Source organism: Mauremys mutica, unplaced genomic scaffold (assembly GCF_020497125.1).
Source record: "Mauremys mutica isolate MM-2020 ecotype Southern unplaced genomic scaffold, ASM2049712v1 Super-Scaffold_100342, whole genome shotgun sequence".
Lineage (NCBI taxonomy): Eukaryota > Metazoa > Chordata > Testudines > Geoemydidae > Mauremys > Mauremys mutica.
Window position 1 is genome coordinate 12,513 of NW_025423320.1, and position 12,313 is coordinate 24,825.

General features: G+C 54.1%; 3 non-coding genes across 3 annotated transcripts; 1 reads left to right on the top strand and 2 right to left on the bottom strand.

Moving 5' to 3' along the window:
- Positions 1-241: 241 nt before the first annotated feature.
- On the bottom strand, positions 242-335 carry TRNAI-UAU. Its single transcript has 2 exons — positions 298-335; positions 242-277 (listed from the first exon to the last, which is right to left on the bottom strand). It is a non-coding gene; the product is annotated as a tRNA-Ile (tRNA).
- A 4,938-nt stretch (positions 336-5,273) lies between these two features.
- On the top strand, positions 5,274-5,349 carry TRNAR-CCU. Its single transcript has one exon. It is a non-coding gene; the product is annotated as a tRNA-Arg (tRNA).
- Positions 5,350-12,092: 6,743 nt separating this feature from the next.
- TRNAE-UUC lies at positions 12,093-12,164 on the bottom strand. The gene has a single exon. It is a non-coding gene; the product is annotated as a tRNA-Glu (tRNA).
- Between the last annotated feature and the right edge of the window lie 149 nt (positions 12,165-12,313).

Consider the following 12,313-nt stretch of genomic DNA (forward strand, 5'->3'; position numbering starts at 1 on the left):
TCACTTAGTCTTTGTCAATAGTACAGACGCCAGGGGCAGGACTCCAGGCTCTGCTTGAGGGATCCTGGCACAGGGGCTGGGGCGGGGGGGAAAGGATGGTAGATTCTGACCTGTGCTCTGGAGAGGAGGTAATAAGTGAAGGGGGCATTTTAGACTCCCCCTCCTCAGTGTCCCAGGGCTGGAATTCTACATTCCACAGGGCCAAATGAGGGGGTGATGCCACTTGGCTAATGAAAACCAGTGCTCCAGGTGAGGCTTGAACTCACAACCTCAGCATAGCTCCTCTCAGCACTGCCCTATAAGTACTGTGCGCTAACCCATTGCGCCACTGGAGCACCTGTTAATTGCTATTATCCCAGTTTCCTAGGTTGATAAAGGTGAGGAGTGACCCCCGAGCAGGTAGCGACAAGTGTTGGTACTTGGTGGGGTGGATTCTTCTTAAGGGTTCCAGGCACCATTTGACCCTTTTGTTCTTCCCTGTGTAAGAACAGAGCTGGTTAAAACTCAATGGAGAGTCTTGCTGCAGACCAACAGATCTGAAATCACTGATAACCAGCTCTAAGCATTAGTCCTGCTTTGGGACAGTGTCTCTCATGCAAGAAACTGCCCAGTCTGCGCTAGCAGTGAGGCTCCCTCACTAACAGCTGAAATCAGGGAGAGCTGTGTGAAGTGCAGGGCCCCAGGGGTGCCTGAACAGGGGGGAACAACACCCCAGGGCTTTTAAAAATGGGAGGGCTCTGCCTTGCCACTTTGTAATGACCGTAAGGGCGAGTGAGGGTGGGGAGGGGACGGAGAGCAGTGAGCGGGAGGTGGGGTCTTGGGGGAAGAGGCAGCGTAGGAGCGGGGCCTTGGGGAGAGGGGGTGGGGCAGGGGCGTGGCGTTGAGTGGCAGGGATGGGGCTACTGTTCGGGCTCTGGAGGCTGCTACTTTTAGGGAGCCTGTTCCGCTCCTGGTGGGACCACAAGACGTCCCAGAGCAGAGAGGGTGGCCAGCAGAGCAGTGACGGGGGAACGGCAAGTGGCCAGCAACGTAGCCAGACAGCAGAGGGAGAAAGGGGCTTTCCCCCCCGGAGGTGAGAGGTGAACTCTGGGTTTTCACTGACCCAGGGCAGCAGCTGTGGGTGAGGTGCAGTGAAGGGAGGGGAACATCCACAGAGCTTCTGGTGTCTGGATTTAGGAGCCTGAGGCAAAAGGCCACTGCCCAGCGCACTGTGGGGGGGTGTTTTGCTCATAGTGTTGTGTTATGAATCCTGATTGTGGTGTTTTCCCAAGTTAATACAAGGTGATTTTCCTCCTTTAGTTTCTTTTCTACACTCAGTTGTTGTGAGTGGGGAAAGTATCACCTCTTAGAGGCACCCAGTGGCCAGGGTTAGTTTCCCCAGGTTACTGGGTGGGGGCTTAAGCAGATTGTGTGTTGTATTGTTGAAGAGGAGCCCCAAGCACCCAAACAGGGAATTGTAACTTCAGCCTTCAGAGTAAGAGCCAGAGGTGCTGCCAGCTGAGCTAGCCAGGCCGCTTAAACGTATTAACCCCTTTCACCGCAAGAGCAAAGACCGGGTACTTCTGTGCTTCTCAGCAGCTGGGAAAGAGCCTCTTGGGGGAAATATCTCCTGCCCCACTGCCAAAAGGAGCCCATTGAGTGGGAATGATCAGAGGCCCCACCGGGGGGCTGGCCCTGCTTTCCTACCTCTTTGTGATGCTGGCCACAGAACGAATGCTGGTCTGTGGGTGGCCTTCAGTGGGGGTTCGGCATGGCACAGAGCAGCCTGACTGGGTGTCTCTGTGGCTGTCTGCTGGCCACGCATAGGCATGGTTCTCCCCTCCTCTTGCCCTGCCCTTGGTTGCTCTGTGGCTTTTAAGCCTTCCCTTGGAGCTGTCAGCACCAGCCGCCTCTGCTCTAGGTGCCCAGAGGAGGAGAGGGGCTGGGCTCCAGCCTGGGACTTTTCCTCCCTCCTGCCTAGCCCTGACTATGAAGCCTGGCCCTGGCCCTCCTTCCTTTAAATGCCATGTGGGCAAGAGGAAGAGTGTGGCAGCTGCAGGGACCAAAGTTGTGGGCATCAGGTGAAGCAGCGAGAAACAACCATATGGTCAAACCACAGGACTCTCTAGCCAGACTGTTAAGTTCTAGGACCTCAACCTATAGCCACCAGCCCATTGAACCAGCCAGACCAAAGACCTGTCTCCAGTGGGCATCAGTCACCCAGCGTGAGGGAAAAAACTCACTTTACTTGACCCTGAGAGAGGGTAGCCAAATACATTGAGCTCCAGGGCTTTGCATCAAAGTCACAAATCACCAGGACGTCCCACTGAGCTTTGAACTCAGACTCCAGGAGTCAAAGTCCTGAGTGGGGCCCATTACAACATGGGACCTGCTGCTGTTTTGCTTTCTAGACCCCTGTGACTCTTGGCTGGTTTGCCCTCTGCACTTATTGCTTCCCTCCAGCGGCTTCCTCTCGCAGGACTCTCTCTCCTCCTCCAGCAACTATAGTCCTGCACTACCCGATCCGCGGGTCCTGCTCTGAGTCCCCGCATCCCCCTGCTTTGTCTCCATTCCCTGCAGGCTGCAAAAATGTCAGGGGAGGCTGCTCCTCCCTTCACTCGGTGCTCCCGCTCATATCGGCCAGCTGCACCCTCATCTCCTGGAACTCGGCCAGCTGTCGCTTGATCCAATCGTACAGTCACACGCTGACTGGCTCCCCTGCCTGGATGCTCTTGTGGAAATCCCACAGGTGACGCTGCAGGACTTTGCACTGTTGATTTCTTTAATGTTGTGGTGTTTCCCCAGCCACCGGAACAAAGCCGCCAACTCCTCCCTCACCGACTCCCACCAATCCCCCTGGTAACCACAGAACCCTCTGATGCTTTCCCGTTCTGCCAACACCGCCAGGCCTCGCCCCCCTGCTCCTTTATCTTGCAAGCTCTGGATGTTCAGCTTCCAATGTCCTCTGCCCTGGGTCAGGGAATTGCCCACATTGAGCACATGGTGAGAGCTGCGTGATCCGAACAGTCCATTGGCTCCACCCTGCACTGGGCTGTCGACGTGCTCTCCTTCACGGAAATCTGGTCAGTGTGACTCCTGGCCTGTCCCTGCAGAAAGGTGTATCCCCTCTGTGGCTGGTGTGAGCTCGGGTCAGAGGAATAGGAGGCTACTGCCAACCCTCCACTGGTTCTGTTATGGAGAAACACGTTCTCTAAGCCAACCTCACTACAGACCTGTTCCAGGTAGTGCTCATCATAGAAGAGTTTCCTCTGATGGTCGGGAAAACAGGACCAGCAGTTCTCAGGCCGGTGCAACAATTGAAATCCCCCCCAACACCAAACACCGTGCAGTCCAGAGGAAGGGAGCCAGTTCCTTCCATAGAACTTTCCTTTCACCTGTTAACTGGGGACCATACACACTAATATAGCCATAACCAGTGCTGCAGAGCACAAAGCCCACCAGTAATGCTCTCCCTGGGCAGCGCTCCAGCACCTTCTGTACTCGCACCATGAATGTGAAGAACAAGACTCCAACCCCATTATTCTTCACTGGCCTGGATGACCAGAGAGATGGGCCCTTCCACCAGTCACCCTCTGCCCATCGAGCTACCCTAGAGTTGTTAATGTGCATTTCCTGAACACCCACCTTGTCCAAGTCCAGCTGCTCCAAGGCAATGAACGTCAAGTGCTGCCTCCTGGGCCCCCAAATCCCTTCCACATGGCCACTTTCACAGATGCCCCTTCCAGGGCACTGACCTCCCTCAGCTGCACAGAGAAGTTTTCATCCCCTATTCCTGCCCATCACTGCCCAGCAGCCCTCTGGCACCATTCCTGAGGGCCACCCTGCCTCACTCACCCTCTTCTTGCCATATTGGGTCCACCAATAACTCATGTAGGAGAGACAGCTCCTGTCCCTGATTGGAAAAGGTCAGGCCAGCCAATTAGGGGCAGAAGCCCACAGTATCTTTTCCTACTGCAGAGCCCAAGCTCAGGGACTCACCTTGGGTGCAGGGACCTCTATGCTCCCAGAAAACAAGCCACCCCTGCACAAAGAGGGATGAAAAGACCTGCCAAAGCCTGGGATTGAACCAGGGACCTTTAGATTTTCAGTCTAACATGCTCCCAACTGAGCTATGTTGGCAGCTGTGTAACAGTATTTTGGCCTGTTGCTTCTCTGCCCGAGATATTTTTGCAGCAGTTGCACACAAAAAGGACGTCACTGTGAGCGGCCCATGAAGACAAGACTCGCTTTTGCCTGCCTTGCTCAGCTTGACTTGCTGCCTCACCCCGTTCCTGCCCTAGTGCCCGGGTTGACCTGGTGGTGGAAGGGGACTGGGGGGCCAGTGGTGCGGGGAGGAGGTTGAGCTGGACCCTGAGCTAGACAAGACCCTGGCGGTGAGAGTCTGGCCACCACTTGCTGCCCCACCCTGTTGTCCTGGCTTCCCCCACTGGGTGTCATGTCGGGAGGGAAGTGGGGCTTGTGCCTCCCCTCCCCGATTTTCACACCGCAGAGGAGTGCGAACAGGAAAACGAACGGCTGCTCCACACCCCCACCGGAGGAACCCGGCGCCCTTAGCTGCTCCCCCTGCTCCCCCCCAGCTGTGCTACTGAGTGGAAGCGTCCTGTGCCCATCACACAGAGGTCGATTAATCAAAACCCTCTTCTGCCAGCACCAGGCCTCCTGCTTCTTACACTGGGCCTGCAAGCGAGGGGGCGGCTGGCACAGCACCAAGAGTCTAACCTGTGAGGCAGGAGGCGGCTGACGCCGCAGCCTGCTGGGGAGCTCCCAGAAGTTATTAAGGGACAGAGACTCCTCAATGCCCTTAGTAACAAGGGTTTGGGGGTCACCGAGGCCAGTAAGGGGGTCACTATGTCGGCCCTATAACCCTGGGTGTCAGGTCACTGTGCAGCTTTGATCTAGAGCTCGGATCCCAACAACCAACCAGCAGCCCACAGCCTCCCCCTGGGTCTGCCCCACCTGGTTACTCCTTACAGGCCGACCTTACCCCCCTTCCAGCCCCGGATTCGCCCCCTAATCATCCTACTGCCACTCAGAGCCACAGCCGTGGAGGTGCTGAAGGAGGGAGGGGTGACTCTAGGGTGGGGTTCTTCTCTAAAGATGGCTGGCAGAAAGGTGGTGCTCAGCTCTGTCAGCGACCTGCCCAGTTGCCTCGCTGCCAGGGGATGCAGACGTTTCTGTAAGGCCATTAAATGGGGTATTTGGCTTCTGAGTGAATGTGAGGAATGTGCAATCATGAGAGGGAATTTCCATCCTTCTTTTTACTGCTCTTCAGGGCCCCAGTGGCCTAATGGATAAGGCATTGGCTTCCTAAGCCAAAGATTGTGGGTTCAAGTCCCATCTGGGATGGCAAAACTCCTTCCTCCTTGTATATTGCAACAAAGCCTTGGTGTTATTTTCACCAAGGAAACTGGGAGACGTTTGAACCCAAAGTGCTGGATCTTGGGAGCAATCCCTGAGAAACAGCATCTTCCACTTGACAAATGCTTTCTAGACCCATCAGTAGCAAACACTTAATACTAGTGTTTGTCTGAGAATAGAAGGAAGGGGAGTGTTTACTCCGACACCTCAGTGAGTGACACAGACAGAAAGAACAAGGCTGTCCTGAAAGAGAATGGATCTGTCTGGAGACAAAGCAGAACCTGAGAATGAGCAACAGTGTGAAAAGAAGAACTTCAAATGGGTGTTAGGTGTTAGTTAAGTTGGTCTGACAAATTTCAAGAAAATACCAATGCTCGTAGACTGATGCAGACACTGGCTGCTTTTGATCTTTCACTGAGAATTCATTGAGAAATATTTTCCTTAACTATGTTATGGAATATTGGGTGGGCGATGAAGGCACCATTCCTCCTGCTTTCGCCCTTCGAGACAACACGGCTACATGGCGTGCGGCCAGTGCTCACCTTCCAGTCAACTGCTAGAGAAGACAACACAGACAGGGATGGCAGCAGGGCAGCCTGGAGCTCCATGGAGATGGTGGGACCAGGTCTCATCAATGGGGAGGTGGCCACCCCAGCATGCACAAGGCTGAGCCAGTAAGTGCGGCGTGTGCTCCCCGGTGCCCCTACTCCCTGCACGTGGTGGTGGGGGGCAGTTACTGAGTTCGGTTGGTTTGGGAAATTTAGGGCTTGGCTACACTTGCAGAGGTAGAGTGCTGGGAGTTAAACCACAGCAGGGAAACCGCTGCCGTGTGTTCACACTGACAGCTGCAAGCGCACTGGAGTGGCCACATTAGCAGCTCTGGCAATGCCACAGAGAGCAGTGCACTGTGGTAGCTATCCCAGTGTGCAAGTGGCTGCAACGTGCTTTTCAAATGGGGGACGGGGGTGGAGTGTGACAGGGAGTGTGTTGTGTGTACGTGGGGGGAGCGACAGTGTGTTTGGGGGCCTGAGAGTGTGTCAGCATGCTGTCTTGTGTGTTCGGACAGCAGCAGACACCCCTCCCTCACACACACTCACAACAGCAGCAGCATTCCACACTAACGGTTGCTTTGTCCCAGAGCAGATAAGCAGCCGGCTGTCAGAAACGGAGCTTTGAAAGGGGATCTCCGCATGCCTGCAGCCGATTTCAAAACAATGACCAGAGTGGGCACTTGACTTCAGGGGATTATGGGACATTTCCTGAGGCCAAACATAGTGCAGTGATGCAACACGTCATCCACACTGATGCCCGGGTATTTCAGCAGGGCTCAGCGAGCTTTATGCTTCTCATGGAGGTGGATTACCAGGAGCGCTCCACCTACATAGCCCAGGCGCTCCATGTGCCTTGCGAGTGTGGACACCTCAGGAGTTAGGGCATCCGGGGCTGCTTTAATGGGCTCTAACTTGCAAGTGTAGCCAAGCCCCTAGACTATGTCACTTGTGTCACTTACTTGTGCTATTGTAATAAATACAATAGACGTGCAATGGGCAGAAATCACACCAGCAGAGAAGTATATTAAAGGGAAACCCTAAGGAAATTCAGAGTTTAAATTATCCTCCACATGTCCCACGTCCCACTAAAATTAATCCAACCCACAGGGCACATGGGCAGAAGTATCGGTGTCAGGATGCTACATTGTTAGCACAGTAAATGAAGCTGCAAAATAAATGATGTTTAAATGACCTCACTCTATTTTTTACAATCCTGTGTTAAGAGGTAATAGATACAGATGGACACCAGGCAGGGTTGCTTGGAGGACGAAGCCTTTATGCTTCCATCCCCCACCACTGTCAAGTTTTAGTTAATTAGGACAAGTCAGCAAATAAGAACAACCTCAGGTCTCAGTAACTGCTGCAGGTAGCAAAGTCCTACAGGGAGCAGTTTCTGGCACTACACCTGTGCAGCTCTGCTCCCTGGCTCTTCTCGGGCTCCTGCTCTCTCCTTAGCTCTGCCCCACTCTGGCCCAGGCAGTTCCAGCTCCCACGGAGGATGGGACCCCCTGGCCTGGTGACTCCCTCATTACACTGCCTGGCCTGTCAGTGCGGCTAACTTGGAGCTTTGGCCTCTCCCCATTGGCCCTCGGGACTGTCAGTCTCAGGGTCCTGATTTCCCATTGGCCCTTCCCCCTTCTATTGGAACTGGGAACTAGCCAACCAAAAACCCCACTAAGTTTTAGTAAGGGGCCAACAGTCCCTTACATGAGCCAGCCCCGTGACAGTCACCGATGTGCAGAGAAAACAGCACAAGCTGGTCCCATGATGTAACGGGCAGCACTCAGGACTCTGAATCCCGCAATCTGAGTTCAAATCTCAGTGGGACCTTGTGTTGGTTTGTGGAAAAGCCCTGGAGCTCCCAGTGCTCAACTCCCCTGTCTCCAGCTGTGCAAGAGCCAGTCTTTCCCCTCCTGTTGGGTGACTCTCACCTCCTAGAACCAGGCTCTGGGTGGGATGGCTGGAGTGGATCAGGGCAGACACTGTGTTTCTCAGGTCATCTACTGAGGGGGCCGAGACTCTCTCGGCAGAAGAAGTCGAGTTCCCAGCGAGATGTGAGACTTAATTCTATGGAGCCAGGTGCAGGGCTTTGGCAGGGAGGCTCAGGCATGGGGGATTGGGGTGCAGCGGATGGACCGGCTGTCTAGGTGTGGAGATTTAGTCGCACTGAGGCACAGGAGGGAGGAGGAATCCTGCTGATGGTCAGTGGCTGTGCAGAAAAAAGGGTGTTGATTCCCCCATCCTAAATGGGCTGGTTGGCTTGACCCTTCTTCCCTCTGCAGAGCATGGTGGGGACTGCAGCTCACCCCTTGTGGGGCAGGAGGGCACAGATGCAGGGCGCTGGGCTCCGATGCACCTGGAAGGCAGCTCCAGTGTGGTGGGGCAGGGAAGGGCGTGTGGTGTCCGTTCTGCATTGCCTGGTGCTGGGCCATTGCACAATCCCCAGCCACGCCGCACAGCGCACCCCGGGAGGCGGTGGGGGGCCAAGCAGACGATCCAGCACGAGGGGGGAGAGGACATGTGGTTGGGGGGAGGAAAGGTCTTGGGCTGCACTGGGGGAGCACAGAGCAGGGGTGACACCCCAGAAACCTGCAGCAAAGGGATGGACAGGTGGGCTGGGTGGATAGAAGAGGCAGCGAGCCTAAAAGGGGAGTGGGGTCTAGTGGTCAGAGCAGGGAGGGGGCTGGGCGCCAGGAGCTCTGGGCTCTATCCCTGGCTCTGGGAGTGGAGGGGGGTCTAGAGGTGAGAGCAGGGGGACTGGGAGCCAGGACTCCTGGGTTCCATAGTGGCGGCTGATTTTTCCTGTGTCTCCCTCCCTACAGATCCCAGCCCAGCCCCCTAGCAGAATCTGACTGGGGGGCGGTTGCCCTTCCACACCAGACTCGTGATTTGAACCCCTCCCCCCATGGGCTCTGACATCACAGAATCTCCTCCCCCCCCCAAGTCAGAAAGTAGGAGCCCCTCCTCGCATGCGGAGGAAGCTAGTGAGTCTCTTGGGGGTCTCTGGCAGAAGTGACAGCACCCACCAGACACCCACTCCTGGTTGCAAGGAGACCCCCCTGCACCCTCCTGCACTGCCCCCTGCTACGAGGGGCCGGGGGTGCCCAGCCAGGGTCAGGAGGTGAGATGGGGTTGCAGTGGCAGGAAGGGGGCAGAGCTGGGGGTGGTGCCAGGTCTGGTGCTGGCTACATGGGGAAAAAACACACTGCTCCCCTGCAACACACACACACACACACACACACACACACACACACACACACACACAACTCCTGGTGTTGGGAGGGGAACAGGTGAAAGGACAAAAGAAGCAAGAGACAAAGAGAAAGGAGGGAGGGATGGATGGAGGAAAAGGTGAAACAAAAAGGACAAACCCTAATGTCCCCAGTGATTCTAAGGGACAAAATCCCAGGTGCAGAATAAAATTCTGCCTCCTTAAGCTCGTGGTTTCCGTGCCTAGAATTCAACGGTCACCAGATGGATCAGACTGAACAGGTTTCAAACCTCGAGGAGGCTCTTACCTTCTAAACAGGGATGGCTGTTTTCTAGTAAAATCAGGAAAAGGGCAGGAGAAAACTCGAAAAAGGTTCCTCCTGGTGCTCACGTCCGTGAACCCGAATACTCTCTCAGTCTTCAAAGAGAGACCTGGAAAAGGAGACTTGCTGAAGCAAAGCCACAGAGGTCTCTGAGGTTTCCCTGACCCCTCGCCCCTGTCCTGCCTGGCTGATGTCAGCATCTCTCTGTGAGGTCACCACCTCCCCACCACCTTTGACCAATAGTCTGAGGTCCTGCAAAAGGCCTTTGTGATGTCACTGCCACACCCCTCCCTTGCTGTGCTAATGTCCTGCCCCTGGCCAGGCACTTTGGAGGTTTGAGCTACTCCCTGTGGATCACCCCACTCAAGGAGCGTTCGTTCTAGGAAGCAAGCCGGCTAGACAAGAAAACATCAGACGCTGCTCCCAATGCTACACTCAATATTTCAGAAATTAGTCGCCTTTATGGCCAGAAGAGACCATTAGAGCATCTAATCTGACCCCCTGCATATCACAGGCCTCCTGTATGACACAAGAGCTACTTTTGGGGCAAACACATTCCAGAAAGGCATCTAGTCTTCACTAAATGACATCAGAAGATGGAGAATCCACCACTTTCCTTGGTAGCTTGTTCCTGTGGTGAATCAGCCTCGCTGTTGAATATTTGTGCCTTAGTTGTAATATGAATTTGTCTCTTTTCACCTTCCAGCCATTGGGTCTTGTTATGCCTTTCTCTGCGAGATTAAAGAGCCCTTTCATACCCAATCTTTTCTATCCATTAAGGCACCTCAACACTTCAATGAAGTCACCTGCCAATCTTCTTTTGATAAGCTAAACAGGTTGAGCTCGTTCAATAGCTCCCTAGAAGGCATTTTTCTCCAGCCCTCAGAACATTTGGTGGCTCTTTGCTGACCCAGCTCCAATTTCACAACATCTTTTTCAAATGAGGACACCAGAACTGGAGGCAGTATTCCAGTATCAGTCTCACTGATGCCGTGTCACCTCCTGTGACGTTATTGACATAATCTGTAACTGTATAGATCACCGTTGCGACCACTGTTCTATATTTGCAGCCAATATGGTAGAAAGGTTGTCGTGTAAGGGGTCTATGGAGAGGTTCTGATTGGCTGATTATAATTATGGAACAATGGGATAGAGAAACCTGCATCACTGAAAGTACAGCCATGAAGAAACCACACACCAGCGTTGCCTAGCTGGCAAGAATCAAACCTCCACAGAAAAACCCCTATGGTGTCAGCCCAGCTCCCTAAGCCCTCATCACACCCACTTAACACAGGGGCCTTTCTACACTATGGCTCTGTTCTCACTGAAGGGTCATTTCCAATGGTTTGCTCAGACCAGCTTCCCCAGCACACTCACTGCTGTGCAGCTCTGTACGTGTGGCCATGGCTGAACAGCAAGAATTCCTGCCCATTTCCCTGCTGGCTGGAGCATGGCTAGAGTGTGTTTGTGGTTAATGATGCTGCTGTAGATTGTTCATTCCCTGCCTTGACAATTCAGACAGTCCCTTTTCCCGTCGTATCGCCAGCACCTCTGTGATTCCAATAGCAGGGCAGGTTTTCTCTGGGCACTGAGATTTTTCAGGGAGTTGGTGGCTCCTTTCTTTCCTCACCCTGGAGTAAACTCAGCTTTTTATTCCATCCTTGATGACTCATGGAATAACAGCAGCAGCATGAAGAGGAAAGAGAATATCTCACTGCCGGGGGGCGGGGGGTGAAGGTGGCCGCATCCCCTCTGTCTGACATTGCCATTGCAGGAGAGAAGGTTTCACTGGAATCGAATGCCCTGCCTCAGACCAGAGACACAGGGAGGTTTTGCTGTTCATGGATCCATGCAAAGGAAATTGTGTCTCTGTGTGAAAATGGGGAGGGAAATGAAACGCCCACGGGGTGGTGCCTAAGGCAGAAGGGACCCCTATAGGATTAGAACAGGACACGTTCTCAAGCAGCATGTTTCTAACTTTGCCTATCTGTCAATTTTGATTATTATCGATGGAAATATTTTGCCATTGGGTCGTGTGTTTACACAGAAATTGACATTTACCAACAAACACGTAATTCTTCCAGTCCTGCCGAGTCTGCCACTGGTGAGTTTAGAGGGACACATTCCGTCTTCCCACTCCCCATGCCAGGCCTGTGCTCTCCAGAGTGTCAACTTCCCACACAGCTGGGATTCTTCCCTGATCTCCCCTCAGACCTCTGCCCCCCACCCAGTGGTGAAGCCAGGTTTTCAGCATAGGGGGAGCAAAAAACATAAAAAAGGCACCCCCCCCCCGGCTCCCCCTCTGGCCACGCCCCCTTGGCTCCCCCTCAGACCAGACCCTCCACCCGCTCACCTTCCCTCCTGTGCTGCCGCCCATCCCCAGCTCCTGTCCCAGCGCTTGGCTGTGTCTGCACTGGCCGGCAGGCACAGCTTCCACGCCGGCCTGCTGCTGCCGCCCTGCAGCTCCTCTGGCCGCGCAGCTGGCAGGCACCGCTTCCGCGCCTGCTTCTGCTGAATCCCGCCAGCTATGCTACTGCCCCCGCCCCCACTTCTGGGATCCTCTCTGAACACTGTCCAACTCCCCTGCTGGCAGGATCCCTTCCCATTCCTTTCATTTCCTGCCTCCCCTCTGAGCAAAAGCTCTGGACTATTCCCACACTGGGAATTGAACCCAGGCCACCTGGGTGAAAACCAGGAATCTTGACTACTAGACCATATGGGACTTGCATAGTTGCTAATCCATTTACACATTCACTAACACATTCACACATTCACATTCATTAACATTTAAAAGTAGCCGTTCAAAAAACTTCAAAAACAGACGTCAAAAAGAATCTGCAGAATTACAATTTATTTGCAGACTTAACACCA